Consider the following 20,814-nt stretch of genomic DNA (forward strand, 5'->3'; position numbering starts at 1 on the left):
ATGCGACAGTAAGACCTTTCTTTTGGAAACGGCTAAAAGCATGCTCCCAGAGGCTGGCCTGCCAAAACAATATTGGGATGAGGCAATCATGACTGCCATTATTTCCAAAAGAGGCTGCAGTGCCTATAAAAGACAAAGAGGCTATACTAACAGAATGGAACAAAATGAAATGTAAAGCAAAGACACATTCTTATATATCCAGAAGAAAAGAAAAGCAAGCTGATTGCGGAATTGAAGGGACCATCTTCATCAGATAAAGAATAGGCTGCAATTCCTGACCCTGTCAAAAAGAACGTTGACATATCTCTCATACTTTAATGAGAGATGAAGGGCAAAGACTAATGAAATATCAGAATCCCATTTAGAAAACTCAACAGGCAAAGCAGCATTCGCAACAAATTCAGGTAGTCCTTGACTTACGACAGTTAATTTAGTGACTGTTCAAAGTTATAGCGGCACTGAAAAAAAGTGATTTGTGACTGTTTTTCACACTTAAGACCAGTACAGGATTCCCATGGTCACACGAACAAAATTTGGATGCTTAGCAAATGGTTCGTACTTATGATGGCTGCAGTGTCCCGAAGTCAGTGATCCCCTTTTGCGACCTTCTGACAAGCAAAGTCCATGGAGAAGCCAGATTCACTTAACAACCATGTTCCTAACTTAACAACTGCCATGATTCCCTTAACAACTGTGGCAGTAAAGCATAAAATGGGGCAAAATTCCCTTAACAAATGTCTCACATAACAACAGAAATGTTGGGCTCCATTGTGGTCATAAGTCGAGGACTAGCTGCATAAACTGTGATCCTCAGTACCAACTCAAACATACAGCAACCGGAGGAGGTAAGTGAAGATCCTGAGACAGATGTCAGATTTTCATGCAGAGTTAAGAAAAAAATGGTATTACCCCAAAGAAGTCCCCTTTTACCAGACAGGAGGTGACACCAATCTTTCCATGGAAACACTCTGAAGAAATTACAGACACTGAAAAGAAAGAAGTTGCTACAATCTCTGAGAGAAGATACTGAATCTCTTCAAAGAGCTACCAAAAATGTGGCAAATGGGTTTTCACAATTAAATGGGGGTACAAAAAGAAACAACGGATATTCTCAGAAAGTATGGTAAAGTTTATTCCAATGGTAAAAAGCTAAAGATGTATATGACTTGAATAAAAACCTTTACATCTACTGTATGATGCAACACATATCAAATAAAATGTTTCTTAGAATTGTTGTTTGATACCTGGAGGTCAAAACAGCTTTATTGTGTGGAGACAGGAAGGCAGATGTATATATGCAAGAAGCAGCAGGATCAAAGAACCTGGAAAAGAGTTTTGTGCAAGTTGGAAAAGAGCATTTATGGGCTGAAGCAAACACCACATGTTTGGAAACGCAAAAAGAAAAATCAATGCTACTTAAAGAGTGATTCACATAAGGCAGAATTGATACCAGATACAAGAACAAGAGATAGACTTAGATCCTGACTTATATTGATGATCTGTTTTGCTGTTGTAAGAGTGAAAAGGATAACCAAGAAATTGTAGATCATTTGAACAAAAACATGGAGATAAGCCAGCAAGAAAAGATCTCCTATTTCCTTGAGATTTAGACTGAAGGAAAGGAAGATTAGAAGCTTCTGCCTCAACTAGAAACAAAAACAGAAGAGACCTTCCTTGAGGAAGAAGGGTTTAAAAACTTAATATATAAATAAATGAATGAATAAACAAACAAATAAATAAAAAATGGACTTGTTAGGTTGTCTTGGACTGACAGAAGCTAATGAAACAGAGACGACAATGAATATCACTTTCTCTGAAGACAAGGAGAGCACAGGGAGCTTCTACGAAATATAAGTCAGTGCAGGATATTAATTAGTAATCTGCCTATATCAACAATAATGAAGCCAGATATTCATCAACAGTGTGGATAACACACACCAACACAAACAGTGAACAAACACCAACAAAGATTGATTGGATTACAGCCAGGGAGATAGGAAGACAGATAAACGGCACTTCAGATCTAAGAGCTGCAAACTGCTCCTCCTTAAAAATGAAGCCTTCTAAAGGATCATTAACATCTTCTTGCAGAATGGCAGGAGGCTGCCAAAGGCTACCTTTGTAGGAAAGCTGTGTCTCGCATCAGTGGGGCATCTCTGTCGGAAGCTGCAGAAAAAATGGAAAGGTATGTTGGATGCTCCTGGGTCTTGGAGCTGGCTGAGGAACAGACTGAGTCCTGCAAGCTGCAACAGTTTTGCGCACACTGGCAGGCTCTGAGCCCTTGGGTAGCTAATTGGCTGGGCTGAGAGCAGGCCCAAGGACTGAGGGAATCTGGTGGGGCTGGATGGAGGAGGGAGAGGCAGGGGAGCAGTGCCGCAACTCTGCAGCCAATCATAAGGGTGAATGGTTACATAAGGGTTACTGTAGTGGTGTAACTTCAAAACTGGCTGTAAGTAGCTCTTGGCAGGTCCACTTTGAACAGTCGCTAAGCGACCCGTGATAAATCAAGGACTATCTGTATTGAAAGTAAAACCAAAAGTGATGTACAACAACACCATGGAATTCTGTTTTCTGAGTGAGGAAAAAAATCATACCACATATAAAGTTTAAAAGGTAAAGGTAAAGGTTCCCCCGCACATGCGTGCTAGTCGTTTCCGACTCTAGGGGCCGGTGCTCATCTCCGTTTCATAGCCGAAGAGCCAGCGCTTGTCCGAGGATGTCTCCGTGGTCATGTGGCCGGCATGACTAGACGCCAAAGGCGCACGGAACACTGTTACCTTCCCACCGTAGTGGTCCCTATTTTTCTACTTGCATTTTTACGTGCTTTCGAACTGCTAGGTTGGCAGAAGCTGGGACGAGTAACAGGCGCTCACTCTGTTACGCGGCACTCGGGATTTGACCCACCAAACTGCCGACCTTCTGATCGACAAACTCAGCGTCCTGACCCACTGAGCCACCGCATCCCCCATATAAAGTTTACTGAATGCCAAATACCATTTTGTGCAAGAGGTAACTTCCTGAGCTGAACAATTGCTCTACCAAAGAAGTGGGAACTCCCACTATTAATATATTATTTTAAGAACCTTTATAAAGTAATAAGAATCATGAATGGTTGCTAAAAGTCAACACTTGAATGCAAGGCTTTCTGCAGTTTATAAGCCTTGTGGGGCCCTGAGGGCAATTGATGTAGTGACAGCTAGCAGAATGACTTTGTATTTTTGCTTCGTGGTCTTCCCTAGCTTTCTTTGTTTGTCTCTATACAGCCAAACATAACTCTCGTTATTTTATTTTTCTCCGCTGGTATTTTACTGCTGTTTAAAGCTACCTCCAAACTAGAAATTATTAGCCTGACCTAATAATCTCAATTTTGCCCCAAGAATCACAGTTTTGGAGAAAGCATCCTGGGTGCCGGGTGCAGCACTGAAAAATCAAGAAATCATGTGCATCCCAGAAGAGCTTTCTGCTGTCTGGCAGCATCGGACAAACCTTTTAAACTCCTGCAACTTACGGTGTGAGAAACATCTTTCACGTTCACTACTTATTGTGTCCCTGTGTGTACTTTAGTTGGGTTATCACATCTGAACTCCCAAAATCTAATGACCTCTACATGGTGCCAGAGAGATACAGAAAACATTACCTTCTTGCAGCCATCTAGTGGTAGTTTATTTTTCATGCAGCCTGTAATGGTGGCCCTAACCTGAGTACAGATCATCCTCAATTTACAACAGTTCATTTAATGACTCTTCAAAGTTACAATGGCACTGAAAAAAGTGACCTATGACAGTTTTTCACATTTAATTGCAGCATCCCCATGATTAAAATTCAGAGACTTGATGGTTGCAGTGTCCCAGCGTCATGTGATCCCCTTTTGTGACCTTCTGACAAGCAAAGTCAATAGGGAAGCCAGATTAATTTAACAACCCTTTTACTAACTTAACAACTGCAGTGATTAACTGAACAATAGTGACAACAAAGGTCATAACATGGGGCAAAATTCACTTAACAAATGTCTCACTTAGCAACAGAAAGTTTGGGCTCAATTGTGGTCATAAGTTGAGGATTATCTGTATCTGAGGATAGTATTGGCAACATGGCAGCTGCACATATAAAGCGATAGTCATAGAAATGGCATCAGGTCATCAGACTCTCATGACCACGGCTGGACTTTCTTTCCTTCATAAGTCCCTCAGTGGAATTGGAGTTGGGGATTAAAAAGAAAGAAAGATGACCAGCTCCATTCTTCATTTATTGACTGATGGACAGAGTAATTTATTGCCTGTTAGACATCCATTAACTTGGACTCCACATGGGAATGCAGTAAGGAATGCCAAAGCTTGGAACTGAAGCTCTTTCATTACAAGCAGGCCTTCTTTACATTGACTTCCAGCTTTGGGGAGGAGGGGGAGGAGGAGGTAAAACTCCACAAGGCAAGGGTGGGGTTCTTAGGAAATTATGTGGTCAGCCTTATAAGGTAGGCAAGCTCAGGAAACAGCCATTGCAAGGATTAAAGGATTGCTTTTTGGTTGTTGTAGGTAGGATATAATATCAGCAACTTGGAAGTCCGTCAGTTTTCCTATGTCTCCTTTTATAACAAGCAGAATCAAGGTGGGTTATTTTGATTTTCTGTCCCCTTTCTCAGCACTGAGTGGTTCTTTTATTTTCTCGGAATAACCCCTGCATATCTACATTATTTATTTATTTATTTATTTATTTATTTATTTATTTATTTATTTATTTATTTATTTATTTATTTATTTATTTATTTATTTTATTTAATTTATATACCGCCCTTCTCTCGAAGGACTCAGGGCGGTGTACAGGGCAATAAATACCAAAAGTACAAAATACAAAAATTAAAAACAAATTAAACAATTATGCCCAAATACAATAAATTAATTAAAAACAGTAATTAAAACCCCAAACCCATCAGACCAGGCCAGCTTGTTCAAATAAATAAGTTTTTAGATCACGTCAGAAGGAGCATAGGTCGGGAGCCATCCGGAGCTCAACCGGTAAATGGTTCCAAAGGTCTGGCGTGCCCACAGAGAACACCCTCCCCCTGGGGGCCATCAGTTGGCATTCTCTGACAGGTGGCACCCTGAGGAGGCCCTCTCTGTGGGAGCGCACTGGGCGGAGGGAAGTTGACGCCGGCCGCAGGTGCTCCCTTAGGTACTCTGGACCCATGCCATGTAGGGCTTTATAGGTCATCACCAGCACCTTGAATCTAACCCGGAGGGCAACTGGAAGCAAATGCAGCTCACGGAGCAGAGGTGTAACATGGGAGTATCGGGAGACCCCCAACACAACTCGCGCGGCTGCATTCTGCACCAGTTGAAGCCTCCAAGTGGTCCTCAAGGGCAGCCCCATGTAGAGAGCATTGCAGTAGTCTAACCGAGAGGTCACGAGCGCATGAGTGACTGTACGCAAGGTATCCCGGTCCAGATAGGGCCACAACTGGCGCACCAGGCGAACCTTATGATTATCTTCTTGTTCCTCCAGTATTATGTTATGAGTTAACCTGTGCCAGTTTGGTGTAGTGGTGAAGGTGCTGGCCTAGAAACCAGGAGACTGTAAGTTCTAGCCCTTCCTTATGGATGAAAGCTGACTTTGGGCCAGTCACTCTCAGCCCAACCAACCTCAGAGAGTTGTGGTTGTGAGGAAAATAGGAGGAGAAAGGAGCATTAGGTATGTTTGTCAAAACCTAATAAGTGAAAAATAAACATACAGTATATAAATAAATCTTGACCTGGTTTTTACTGTTGGAAATCTGATTGTGAAAAACTAGTGATCATGACTGGCCAAATTAGTATCTTTATAGGCAGTAAATCCAGATTGGAAATTTATTGAGAGTTTTTGAGGCAAGGTTAGGCCAGAAGAGTTCTAGCAGGAGAACCATGGAGACTCAGAAGTCTCTCTCAGAGGCCTTGGTGGCTCAGTCTTGAAACCTGACAAGATGTAGACCTAAAACTCCACAGGCTGAAGGTAAATAGAAAATAACCCAGGTTCTGCTAATAGATCCTCAGATAATGCAAAATAAGTCCCCAGTTTCTCATTTAGAAGCTTCAGCATCAAGAGGAAGTCTCTCCTTTCCTAAATTAGATTACTGAGATGGAAGAAAACCAGGAATGGAGTTTTGTGTTAATAGATGTGTTCTCAGATTAGGTTTCTTAATTCTGAAATGTTATTATTTCCTCACAAACTCCTTATTTTGCATCTGATGCCTCTTCTCATTCTTGTAACTGAACACTAAACAATTACACAGTAGCAAAGAATATGAACAAGAAATATTCAGTTTTCCTTTGTTTTCGTTCAGTAATTGTCAATGATGCCCAATAGAATACCTTACTCGGTGTTTGGCTTACTATGTGGAGATTTTATTTCATAATATAAAGAACTATAAAAATGTTCGGAATGTAATGAAATATTTAAATGTGGACAACCAAACAACAATATCTCATTTTGTCAGGGGGTGTCTTGAATAACTCTGATTTTGTCAGGGGGTGTCTTGAAAGGAATTGTCATTCTTAGACAGATTATACATCAATTTAGAGGACAAAGTTACATAGAAGGGTTATTACCATGTAGTTTATTAGGTGCAACCAACTGTACAAGCAGAAGGAACATCATGATTAGAAGTCAGAAGTCTTGAGAAATTACTGTCAGCGAGCCCCGTAACTGAGGTCACGCCTAGAGAGAGTCTTGGATTAATGATCTGTCACTTTCTGTAAACACACATTCCAAACACTATGAACCTCCGTGGCTGCATGAAAATTACATTAAGTAAGAAATGCCTCCAATATTTGTTAGAATTATGGAAAGGATGAGCAACAAGCTCTACATTGAGGAAACAAGGGGATCAAGCCAGGGAAAGGGAAAGATGCAGAAAAAAGGAAGAAAATAGAGAATATTTTCCACTACTGTTGGGTGATTTTGCTAAGAATGAAAGGGGGATCTTCTTGGGCCATTTGGAAGAGAAGAGTGATGGAGAAGCAGGAAGAGAACTCACACTGATCCTGCCTCCAAGGGTTTCTCCACTGGGTTGGACTCTCCAGTAGAAAAGAAATGGTGGGTGGGTAGAGATAGAGGTCATATAAAGGTTACGAAGGGGCCGTGTGCAGCAAACTGCCATGCCTCAGTACCTGTTTACCTCATGTCTATGAGCTCACCCTAATTAGCACCACCAGGCACTGCCAGGAACCATCAGGTTATGTGAGACTCTACCCTGGCTGGGATGTTCTTAAAGACTGACAAGGAGAATACACCAATAACGATGCTGCTGCTATATACTCTTTGCTGCTTGTTAAAACTGTATAAAAAGCAATAAACTCTGCGTAAGCAGATGGACATTTTGGACACCCTGCTATGACTGGTTTCTGAATCCATCAGGTGGGTGGGATTTCCACTGTTTCCCTTCCCCTTGCAGTTGGAAACATGTTAGGTGGTGTTAACAAACAAATATTCTTCCTGCTGGATTTGCAAAATTTTATATATTGGTTAATTCTCAGCAGTAAACTGCTAGGGAGCCATGATCTTGTCATAATCTCAAATTGGCCCCTTGACATGCTTGACTTTTCAAAGAAAATATTAACTCTTCACAGTTAATGTATCAGGCTTCATGGAACCTTCTGAAATAAGCCTAGATGCTTTCCCCCAAGTAAAAGATTCATACCTAGATGGATCCAGAATTTGTGTAGAAGAAGATGATCTGCAGTTGCTTGAACCACAGTAACCATGTCAACTTCTATTAGATGATGGACAACAAATTTCTGATGTCCAAGGTCTGTGCTTAATATTTTCTTTGAATAGCTGAAGGGCACAAATTGGGCACAGTGAAAAACAATTGTGGGGATCTGGCTCTTCCTTCCTCCATCCCTCCCTTCCTTCCATCATTTTCTCTCTCCCTCCCTTCTTTGCCTAGGTGGCACAGTGATTAGAATGGAGTTTGAGTCTCACCTGCTCAAGGTTGACTCAGCCTTCCATCCTTCCGAGGAGGGTAAAATGAGGGCCCAGATTGTTGGGGGCAATAGACTGACTCTATAAAGCACTTAGAGAGGGCTGTAAAGCAGTGTGAAGTCGTATATAAGTCTAAGCGCTATGGTTATTCCTTCCTTCCTTCCACTTTTGGATGTCTTTCCAACCTCCACAAGGCAAGAAGCTCTTCTGAGGCCTTGAAGGGCCTCCAAAGGAAATTCTGGGGTTACCAAGTTACACCAAGTCTTCTAATAAATGCTTCATCATCCATTCTTCTCTCCACGAATGAATGCATTTATGCACCACCTCGAGGCTGGTATCAAGAAGCTTGTGGCCAATGTTATTTCCCTTTCTCAGGTGGAGAATAAAATTGGAAGTAATGTGTAGCTTATCCAAGAACCCCACCACCCCAAAAACATTTTCAGCAGAAGCCTTTCATATAAGTGGGCCACCTTTCTGCCTGCATTTGAAACAGCACCAGAAAAAAATCTATCCCCATGATATTTTGCAAGGGGTGGTGAAATCAGCCAATTATACCCTGCAAAGGGGCCTTGCCAGCTAGGTTTGCCACAGGGCGCGCTTTGACTGCTGAAAGTGCAATATATTGTTAAGGGAATAACTGCAAATAACCGACAAATCGATGCAGATTGATTTCTGATAGAGCAATTAAAGACTGTGAATTGGTATGTCGATAATTTCTGAATGCTGCTGGCAGAATGCTTTATCCCGTGAATGACAACACAAACAAGTGGCTGGGTGAATAGTGTCCATACTGAGCTTTCTGAATGCCAGTCACTCTTCATTTAGCAGACTGGGGTTTGGGCGTCAGTTGCAGCAAATATTCTTTGCTGCACTGGAATGTGCTCAGAATGTTCTCAGAGAGTGCAGCTTAAATGCACTTTTTTTTTCTTTAGGGGGGGAAAAAGGAACAGAAAGTGATTGTTTGGACTTCAGGCGAATGAATTTCTTCTACTCCTTCTCTTTCTTCACTCATTTTATACGGTTTAGACGCCATGATCAAATTTGATTTTGACGGCTCTCATTGTGTGTCTGAGCCACATTCTGGGAAAACATTATTTTTTTAAAAAAAAAAACACCCTGCTATTCAATGGCCAAATGTTCAATGAATAGGTATGGTTGGAAGGAAAGGCATTTTAAAGATAAAGCAATATTGAACGGGGTAGAAAACTGCTTGGAAGATAAGTGAACTAGCCAGCTCAGCCAAATCTGGTATTATGTGTTATTTATAAACAGCAATAGCCCACGTACAAGTAACAAAGATACCACATTCATGAAGAACCAGCATCTTCATTATATGAAAATATAATCCCTTTCACCAAAGAATATAAGTACTCAACATATGTTTATATACTCCTGCTCCTATATATTTTTGACATTCCAACAGACCTAACCCCACCTTGTGGCCTATTTCTGTAAAAAAAACATGAGCCCAACAGAACCAAGATTAAGCATTTATTTCCAGTTCTGAAGACAGTCAAAGAATTAGGTGTGATATTAAATCTTTAAGAAAGCAGGCTTTGGTAGGACTGGGACCCTTTGAGATTATTCATGGTGTGAGTTTGGATGTTGGTTTATTATTGTTATCTATCATCACTGTGGATTCTGACTGAAAGAATATTTGGAAGAATCTGGGTTCCAACCACAGCAACTTCATGTCCTTTTAATACTTTTTCTAAATGGATAATTCCTCTGGGCAGGTGATATGCCAGACTGGAGTTATGCAGGAGCTGTGTGTGACAAACAGAAATTTGCTATTTTGTTCTGACAGAATCTAGCAGAAGCGCTACAGGGTATAAGTATTGAGGTATTCTGGTTGAATGGCAACAATTGAAAAAATATTGTTTTGTTTTTGGCAACAGAAAAACTGTAAAAGAAACCTTGCAGCTGTTGTTTCACCTGCAGGTATTATTCTGGCCTCCTTTATTCATGTTTTATGTATGTATACTACCAACTATTGAAATCTCTTGGTGGTTTACAATTAAACTTAGATTCACAATCAAAATCAACAATTAAATCAACATGTGTTCCTCCAACGATATGTTATATAGGGCTTTAAAAAACATATAAATATGAGACCTCTAAATTTTGCAAGAAGTGTACTCCAAAGAATTGGGATGACAGCAGAGAAAGCGCAATTTCCAAATCAGTTCTAATGACCTTATAGCAACTGTGGGTGAACCTCTTCGGGTAAGTTGAAGAAACATGGAGATTGTGTAGAGAGCAGAGGGAATTACCTTGAAGGACAGGAGGAAGAGCCACTATCAAGGACTTGAGTGTGGGTCAAGCAGAACATGAGTGTACATCAAGAGCATAACTTTAGAAAATGGCTCCCTGGTTCACAAAAAGATAAAGTGAGGGTAAGCACATTCAGACTTGCAAGGTTCTGTTACTATACATAGGGCCATTTTAGGCATTTTTCAGGGTAGATTTGATACTAAAACATGGAGACACACCAACAAATCAAAAGTGATAAAATACATTCCTGCCTCAGTGTGGAAAAACAGAGAGCAATTTGCAACTTCCAACTGTGTATCTCTTTTTTGGGGAGATTATAATTAGAGGCAGTTATATCACTTGTGTAAAATTATGCCCCTTGCACACTTGTGCCTTGTTTAAAACAGGCAAAAATCATATCAAAAGACGACAAAATTAATTTAGCATGTGGCACATAAAAAAATAACGAGTACATCCTAAAATATTTAACAGACAACCCATGTAAGAACATACTAAAGTATCTGAATTACCTTTATAATCTTCCTAAACCTAATTTATGTAATTGTTCATGCCTCATATTTGAAGTGCATTTATAAGCAGTTGTAGATAGCTTCATATTTACATCTAAACTGTAAAATATTTTATACCAATCTATTTACATTACACAAATAAAAACTCCCCAAATCTGGAATATCTGTGCGGAGTCTTCTTAAAAATTTATTTGGCAGGTTTGCCAATCTAAGGATAAAATGAGGACTTTATGACTGTATCCCGGTTTCAATTTCTGAATCCTACTTCAAATCTCCCAGTTTGTAGATAAATATTGCAATGTCGCGTGGTCACACAGAGAGACGGACACTGGAGCTGGGTAGTAACTTCTTTATTGGATCAGGAATGAAGCTGGAGCAAAGGGGTTACCTGGCGTCTCTTTACCTGCCCAGGTGAATCGCAACCAATAGATTCAAACCTGGGCTTCCCGCCAGTGCAGGTGGCCAATGGATTTAAAACCTGGCTTCCCGCCAGAGCTGACCATGCCCTGGGGCTGTCAACAGCTTGCTCTATTCAGGCTTTCCCGCCAAAAGCGGTTGTAGCCTGGAGCTGTCCAGCCCCCTGCTGTGCTGATATCCCGTGTATGCTTAACAGCATACACTACACCCCTTCCCCCATAGTGAGGGATTAACCTCTGTCATTCTGTCTCCCATAACTATATACACTTATTTACATCTATACTGTACACAGAATTTACATTTGTTTAATTCCCAGTTACGCCTCCCCTAAGAACGCACATAGTCAGCGAGGTAGCTTGGAGCCTTGTGAGGCCTGCTTGACCTCCTTGGGACTGGTTCCCCCGGTGGTATGGTGCTGTTTCTTGTCTCTCTTCCTTGCAAGAAATATGGAGAGATCTCAGAGGATGAGAGAGACTAAAGTGTTGCTTTTTTCCACCATCTAGTCATCTAAGCCCAGTATCAAACACGGTGCTTTTGAAATAAGAGAGAGGAAAGAAGCAATTAACACTGGAGAGAGGAAAGTGCTTTTTTTTTAAAAAAAACACCTCAAAATACACCAGGCTCCTGTTTAGCAAAGAAGACTTGTGAAAGGAATATGTGTAGGCAAGCTATAAAATACAATATAAAAGATATTTGGCCCAAAGCGTCAGGTGATCTTCCTGAATATTGTGGGAGATGCTCCTGGGATCTGCAGATAGAAAAGAAGGAACAGAAATAAATGATTTATTGCCTCCTCATCTTCTCCCTTTGGAATTTTTTCACTGGATTGCAGTAATTTTTGCAAATGGAAGGAGCTCTTCTGGTTTGCACAGGAGCAAATCTGGTGGCTTGACCTAACCACCTGAGAATGAGTACATGGTCCATGGAATATGAGAATATGCTCTGTCTTCCTTTTAAAAGAACATTCTGTCTGAAATGACTAAGGATAATAAGGATCCTGCTAAGTCAAAATAAAACCTTTTTGCCCCAGGAGAGAGACAAAACAACAATTACAACTAATGGGGAAAAATGGCTTATTGCACAGAAGGTCAGTGGCGTAAGTTGGAAACAAGACCTAGTTTTGAAATTTTATAGACTGAAGCCAAAGGACAACCAATATGATTCTTTGAAGGGACATTGGTTCGCAGTGAGTGAGGTGACTCTCCATGGGATAAAGGTAAAGGTAAAGGTTCCCCCGCACATGCGTGCTAGTCGTTTCCGACTCTAGGGGCCGGTGCTCATCTCCGTTTCATAGCCGAAGAGCCAGCGCTTGTCCGAGGATGTCTCCGTGGTCATGTGGCCGGCATGACTAGACGCCAAAGGCGCACGGAACGCTGTTACCTTCCCACCGTAGTGGTCCCTATTTTTCTACTTGCATTTTTACGTGCTTTCGAACTGCTAGGTTGGCAGAAGCTGGGACAAGTAACAGGCGCTTACTCTGCTACGCGGCACTCGGGATTCGACTCACCAAACTGCCAACCTTCCAATCGACAAGCTCAGCGTCCTAACCCACTGAAGCCTTCAAATATGAAAGTGTCCCTGTAGGTAGGAGGAGGCTGGTGGTGACCAGTAGTCAATCTTTCTCTTTATAAAGAAATCCTACATGACTTTATTATTTGTTGGGTAAGACATGAGGAACTGAAGATAGCTCTATTAAAAGTAGAGCTGATTGAAGAGCCAGTAAATGGACTGGCTCTTTGGAATTCCTCTCGGAACAAGGAGAGGACCAGAGATTATTCAGAAGTTGCTTACAGTTGCTCCTCCTGATGAGACCACAAGACTGGGATCTCCAGCAAGTTTTGTGCTCTGGGAATAGCTGTCTTGCTCAAACACTGGAAGAACATAGCTTTAAGAAAGCATCTCTTGCTTAACAGTTAAGCTTGTGTGAAACTATGGTGAAAAAAAAGCATTTTTAAAGCAAAAGAATGAGTTCAATTCCAAGGCAACAGTTATGTGGGAAGGTTATTATTATCACAACTGTAGTAGGGTTGTAAATAGGATGCAAACCCAGCAGAGTGGAAAATAAGTAGTGGGATTAAAATTGTACCTTTGGTCATGTGATTCCATGCTTCTTTGTTATCTTTGATCGATGCCTTCAATCACCTTTTGAATGAAAAGCATTATTATCATAAGTGTAGATGGAATAAAAATTTAGCCAAACATATAAATAGAAGCACAAGCATTGAAGTTAGCAGTTAGCAGTTCAATATTTATAGAGAAAGGCTGTAGGAACATTGCTGTTGGATTCAATTAAAAGTAGAATTAACCATATCCATGTGGAAAACTACTACCAATCCTTAAATGGAGCAATGAGGTCTACTGTCAAAAAGCAAACATGGCCTTTTCAGTTCACCAATATATTTTAATATTCATTTTTAGAAAAGCTTTCTAACTGAGCAAGTCCAGTAGCAAGAACTGAGTGCATCTACTGCTCAAAGTGAGTAATATGCAGATTATAATGTACCGTTAAGAACAGGAGGAGGCCTGTCAGTTTAAAGGCATATGTACCCTGTCAGGTTGCCCTGTTGTAAGGACCACCAATTATTTCTGGAGAGTAGGGAGAGATGACATCATCCTTCACTTGTCTGTCATCCACGGGAAAGGTAGTTCCACCCATGTTTTCCTGTTCCATACTAGTAGTTGTGTTTCCTGGTTTGAACTGGCTCAAGTGTTGCTTGCTGCATTTGACTTTCTGCTGCATCTTCAGTGTAACTTTACAGAGAAGAAAATTTCCCCTCACCAAAGTCAACTGTCACAGCACTGTAGCTTTTTGATCTCTGCTGGGATTGCAGAGGAATAGCTACTGTTCCCAAAAGTGTACAGATAGCATAGTGGTTGTAACACCTGCCTGCAATGTCACCAGCTCAAAACACTTCAGAAGCATATTTTTGGTACTATTACTATAAAATAAGTATTTACTTTTTCACTGGGGTACCAGTGTATCATGTCATCATTTTGCCCCTACAAATAGCAATACCAATAGCACTTAGACTTATATACTTTACAGCCTCTCTAAATGGTTTAGATTGCCCCCAACAATCAGGATCCTTCCTCATTTCACCAGCCTCGGAAAGATGGAAGGATGGGTCAACTTTGAGGCAGTAAGAATCGAACTGCCGAATTGCTGGCAGCCAGCAGTCAACAGAAGTAGCCTGCAGTACTGCATTTTAAGCCCTGTGCCACTACAGTTTCATCTTAGCTTTTAAGCAGCCACTAATTGGAGTTGGGGTAAAACCCTTTTATTACAAGTGACTTGTGAAAAGAAAGAAGAAAAATAAATAGTTCAGGGAAAGAAAAATAGCAATTAAAAATATTCTGTTGGGTTTTGAACTGATGAAATATAGTACATCAGTCAACTGTTATGGCTACCACATTACCGTAACTATAGCTACAGCACAATTTTATTAAACCAGACCTGAAAAAAATGCTAGAAATGAATTTTTATTTCATAGCTGGCTGTTGTCCTTAAAATATGTGCATTTTGATGCTCTACCGTATTTTCCGGCGTATAAGACGACCCGGCGTATAAGACGACCCCCTACTTTTAAGAAGTTTTTCAAGGTTTTTTGTCTTATACGCCGGAAAATACTTACATGCCCTGCCCTCCCTGTCCGTCACAGAGGAGGCGAAGGCCCGACTGGCCCCGCCGGCCCTCCCGCTGCTCCCGTGCTTCTGCTGGCCCCCAAGGCGCAGTGTTTCCCGGGCGGCAGGCAGCGCCGGAGGGCAGCTGCCACCCCGCCATGGCCGGCGCCCCTCCTGCTTCCCCCCCAGGCCTTGAACTTCTCCCATTTGGCGCAGGGCGGGGCAGCTCCGCCCGCAGCCTCTTTTTCATGTGCCGCTTCCCTCTCACCGTCAGCCGAGGCGCGCTTGGCCCGGGCTCCTGGTCCCTCTTCCTGGCCGGCTTCCTGCCCTGCCCCTCATGGAGCTGGACTGGGCGTGCAGCCTCTCGGTGTGGCTGCTTTTCCTGGGCAGCCTGGCGGTGCGGCTCCTGCGCTCGGACCTGTTACTGAGCCGGCGGCTGCTGCTGCGCATGGGGCTACTGGCTGTCCTGCAGGCGCTGGGCCGTCCTGCCGCTGCCCTTCAGCGCTGCGCTCACGGCAGCTGCCTGCTGGCTCGTCTCGGCCAGCACCACCCGGCAGAAGCGCAGCGTCGGACAGGAGCAGGACTTCCTTGCCAGCTCCCGTCTGACGCTCTTCCCTCTTGAGGCAGCTGCTGCCTCAAGAGGGAACAGCGTCGGACGGGAGCCGGCAGGGAAGTCCTGCGTGCGCGTGTGCAGGACTTCCCTGCCGGCTTCCGTCCGACGCTCTTCCCTCTTGAGGCAGCATCCCTGAGGACTCCTTAGGAGCCGGGGAGCGATGCTGCCTCAAGAGGGAAGAGCGTCTGGCGGGAGCCGGCAGGGCAGTCCTGTGCATGCGCGCACTCCCCAGCTGTTAACGAGCACTCCTTAGGACTAATTTATAATCTCTCATGTAAGAAAATGCTGGGGGGGGGAAGAGAATTCATAATATGGTTTGCCCTGAAAAGGGATTTTGATGGTTATCATGTGTGTTTGCAAAGGATTCACGGGTCGGGGAAAGGGAGGCATGTGGAGGAATGCTAATGACCAAACCCTCATATCAATGGTACAATGATTTTGTCGTATCAGTGGTGCAATCATTTTGACGTCATCTTGGCTTGTTAAAGTTACCGGTGCGTGCAGCATGTAGGTGTATTCAAACACAGAGCCAGAGAGGTAAGAGCATAGAAAGGCAAGGTGCCAATACATGGAGAAAAGAAAGGATGCTACCTATTAAAAATGCCTAGCACTTACTTAAGTAACTACAAAGATTCAGCAAACGGAGTAAGCCTGGTGGAAGAAGAACTGCCGGGGCTGCCTCTTCAGAGGGAAGGAAGAACGTGCGCCTCGCCTCCCCTATCCCAATGCCGCCTGCTGCCACGGTCTAGGGTTGGGTTACCTATAGCCCACACGTACGTCGGGTGCTTTCTCCCCTTCCAATTTTTTTTTCACGACAAATGACACCCTCTTGCGGAAGGGGGGATGCACGTTGAGGGGTGGTGGCGGCGGTGCCCGCAAGACAGCGCGAAAGAGACGAAGCCGCACTAGAAAGGCGGATGGCGCGTGGCAGCATCCAGAGCTTGTGCGAGGGGCATCTGGGAGGCCGGCGCGCAATCGCGGGAGAAATTCCAGCGTGGTGCGAAAGCAGGTGCTGCTCGCCCGCCTGCCTGTGCGCTCGCTCGCTGGCTGGCTCTCCCGCTCGCTCGATCCCCGGCTCCTAAGGAGTCCTCAGGGATGCTGCCTCAAGAGGGAAGAGCATTGAGCGTGAGTCGGCAGGACAATCCTGCACACGCGCGCACTCCACGGCTGCTAAGGAGTGCTCCTTAACATCTGGGGAGCGCGTGCGTGCGCAGGGCACTCCTGCCGGCTCCCGCCCGATCACTGATTTTTTTCCGGCGTATAAGACGACTGGGCGTATAAGACGACCCCCCAACTTTTGAGGTGATTTTCATGGGTTAAAAAGTCGTCTTATACGCCGGAAAATATGGTACCTTTGATGCTCTAACTTTGTGAATACATTTGATGTAACCTTGCATACAGATACAGAGAAACAAGCATAAAAATATGTGTATGCAGTATAACTCATCCAGAGAAAGGTGATAGGCCACTGCTTTCTTGGCCCTGAAGTTGGGAGAATACAGCAACAGGGAACTGTCCAACAGGGAGAGAGACCAGCTGAGCAGCCAAGTCTCTGGACTAGAGCAGTTTAAGAATACAATGTGTATATGCCCTTAGAATTGTCACACAGCCAAAATCTATGTCTTCTTAGGATTTAAGGACAGTAGCAATGCCTCTAATTCCATCAGAGCAATAATGAATGAAATATAATAGGAAAAAATGTGTTGAGTCTTGAATCAGACTCAGATCAATTAACCGTGTATCTCTTTTTCAAGTGGAGGTTTTGTTAAGATGCTTTGTCTGGAGATGCCAAGAATTCAACATGAGACTTGGAGACAAACTTTCTAGATTGAATTGCTGGAGAACAGCCCAGATCTTCTCATTTTCCTCCTTGAGCTCCACTAAGAAGTCTAATTCTGAAAGAAATTTCCCTGATAATCTCCTGTTTATCAACTTTAGCAGCTTTAAGATATCTGGCCTTCTACTGCCAGAATTTCCCAGTCAGCCTGGATGGCTGGGGAATTCTGGGAATTGAAGTCCATACATCTTAACGTTGCTGAGGTTGAGAAACAGTGGTTAACCTTATCAATCTGGTCTTAGCAATATCAACTAATGTTAATGAACAAGGCTAATGAAATAGAAGCAAATGATTCAAATCAATCAGAACAGTTTAAAGAAAATGGTAATGTCTAGCAGCCAGGATCTTCCTTTTTGAAGCTGCCCTCTGCCCAACGTCTTGTTTCAAAATTAATTCTCAAATGTTTCATCTTGATCTGCTCCACTGCTGCATTGAATTCAACTTAGCTAAGATCATAAGATCACCTATGGGGGAAGCTAGGAATTGATTTTTAAAAATTATTAACAAGATTTTTTTATTCTTTATATCCCACATGCAGTTCATTTTAAAGCATTTGTGAAGTCCCACTAACTAATGTTGTTCTGTAAACGGGATTTTAATTCTATTTACCCCATATTTATATCCTTTAATATTTTAAAGAACATCTATGCCCCATTCCTCTTGCCATTCCAGCCTCACATCCCAGAATGCTATGTAGAAAGCAGAGAATGAATGCAGAAAAACAAAATAATTGTGTTTCTCAGCTTACAACATATATCTGGAGCAATTTATTTTATCCAGCTAGAAAGAAGAAAACAGAAATTATCCTGAAAATTATGAACAGATGTATAAACAGATAAGTATTGTTTATAATGTTTTAAACACTGCGATAAAGAGAGTCAAAAGAACCAACTTATTAAATCAGGATGAATAAAGTACTGGACAAATTTAACAGCATTTTGCTTATTATGCTACATTTATGAATATAATGGGAGAGATGAGACTGAGAAAAAATCATGCAAGAAATATTGAGGGGAGGGTGGGAAAGCCCTATTCTTTGGACTCTCCAAGGACTAAAACTGCTATATCCTAATGTACTTGTTCTAATAATCATTTTAAATGGAAATAAATTGGTTAATAAAATGAAAATATTTTATATCTTTCAGGTTTTTTCCCAGGTGGGATTATACAGCAGTATCACTTAATTGGCTTTCCCACAATAACAATCCTGAAGGAGAGGGTGGGCTAAACACCCTGAGTGAGCTTTATCTCTACAGCTCAAGCCTCAATCCATTTAGTTGCTATTCAAAATATGTACCAATTTCTGCTTTGCTTTTTTTAATTGTTTCAACTGTAAACAAACAACTAACCAACATATCTGGAACCTATAGGGATCCTATATTACAAATCATGCAAGACCAGTTGTAGTTTTACCTACATGCCATTTACTATGGCCTCTCCCATCTATTTCTCCTCTCCTTTACAAGTACCATCAAGGAAAAACAAGGGAAGAAATGGATAGACAGATAGATAGATGATAGATAGATGATTGCTTAGTATGTTAATATATAGTGTGTGTGTGTGTGTGTGTGTGTGTGTGTGTGTGTGTGTATAACTTATGTATGTATGTGTAAGAATATTTATATGTGTGTGTGTGTGTTTATGTACAACCATGATAAGTTTATGCATATGTATATGTATTGTGTACAACCATGATAACATTATAACATTTTAAAATAACATGATATACATTGGGTTATTATACAGTAACTACCAAATGTAAATAGTACAACTCAAACAATAAATTATCAACCAGGATTTTTATATCTGTAATCATTTCTACCTAACCTAAACAATTAACTTAACAAATCATAAAAAGTTTAAATAACATAATCTCCTCTTAGTGAAAATCCACACTTTGAATGAGGTACAACCTATTTCTGAGATTGTAATCCAAAAGCAATTTGGTAATTTGCTTTTGAGAACTAGTTTGGTGTAGTGGGTAAGATATTACACTAGAAACAGTAGACAGTGAGTTCTAGTGCCATCTTAGGCTCAAAGCCAGCTGAGTGGCCTTGGGCCAGTCACTTTCTTTCAGCCCTAGGAAGGAGGCAATGGCAAACCACTTCCAAATAACCTTGCCAAAAAATCCTACAGGGACCTGCCCAGGCAGTCTATAAGAATCAGACATGATTGAATAGACAAAAAGAAAATTACATTTGGTACAGCATATACTGTCTGCTTTCAATTCTAAGCTCTGCCCTCATTTTACAAGGTTTTATATGTCTTCTACATCCCTCTTGAAGAGGGGGAAATGTTTTGGTTTTTTTTTAGTATCCTGTATGATGTTTTTATTTAAACTGACCACCAGGAGGCAGCACATGACTAGCTTTGTTCTATTTTAAATTCATCAGGTACACAGAATTTTCTAAAATCTGAAGGATAATGGCTTGTTGGGCAGAGAATTAACCTTTTAGAAATTATTTTTTCCATGATGAATTCTTTTCCAAATTGCTAAGCTTTACAGGATTGCCATCAAATGTAAAAAAAAATGCAACTTGGTGGTTATAATTCCAACAATAATTAGAGAATGAATTTTTAAGGAATTGTTGGAAAACAAATTGTCTGGTTTTGCAATGCATTTCATGAATAAAACATTTTGCACCAATTCATAGTGTAACACTGAGAATCAATTTGACATTTTTCTTCCATCAATACTCTCACTGTCACGTGTCATTCTATTTACATTCTGTATTTATTTAATCCTATGGTCTTTCACTTGATTACTTTCTGAATTGTATTTCCACATCACGCATAAATAATCACCAATAACTGATTTAAACTTTATTTATTTTTTTAAAATTTTTATTTTTTTAAAATTCATTACATACATATGTTAATTTTCCAAACAACGTGTGAGCTGAGTTCATAATCTATTAATACATATACAAATTTCAATCTTTGGTTCTCTTTTCCAACCAATTATAAAATAGATACCAGCTTTCATAGTATTCTGTTTCTTCTTTGTCTTTTAATCTCATCGTTAATCTGTCCATTTCTGCACGTTCCAATATCTTCTTTATTAATTCCTCTTCTGATGGTACTCGTTCATTTTTCCAGCATTGTGCATAGCTTATTCTTGCTGTAGTTATAATTTGTAAAACCAAGTATACATTTTGTTTATTAGTCTTTTTTGGTAACATGCCTAATAAAAATAGTTCAGGATTAAATATTACATGTTCTCCTAGTATATTTTCTAGCCAAGTATGTATTTTCCTCCAATAAGCTTTCACTTTATCACATGTCCACCGGATATGATAATATGTACCTATATTATGTTTACATTTCCAGCATTTACTTGATACATTTTTAAACATTTTTGCTAATCTAGCTGGAGATAAATGCCATCTATAAAACATTTAATACAAATTTTCTTTGTATGCAGTTGACATTGTCAATTTATCATTTCTCTCCCATAATTTTTGCCATTCTTCTAACTCTGTTATAACCAAAGTTCTCCACCCATCTTGTCATTGACCCTTTAATTTGTTCACTTTCCATCTCTAAAGTTAACAAAAAATTATACAACTTTTTAATTAGTTTCTCATCAG

The sequence above is a fragment of the Vipera ursinii genome, assembly GCF_947247035.1.
Source record: "Vipera ursinii genome assembly, chromosome: 1".
NCBI classification, from domain to species: Eukaryota; Metazoa; Chordata; class Lepidosauria; order Squamata; family Viperidae; genus Vipera; species Vipera ursinii.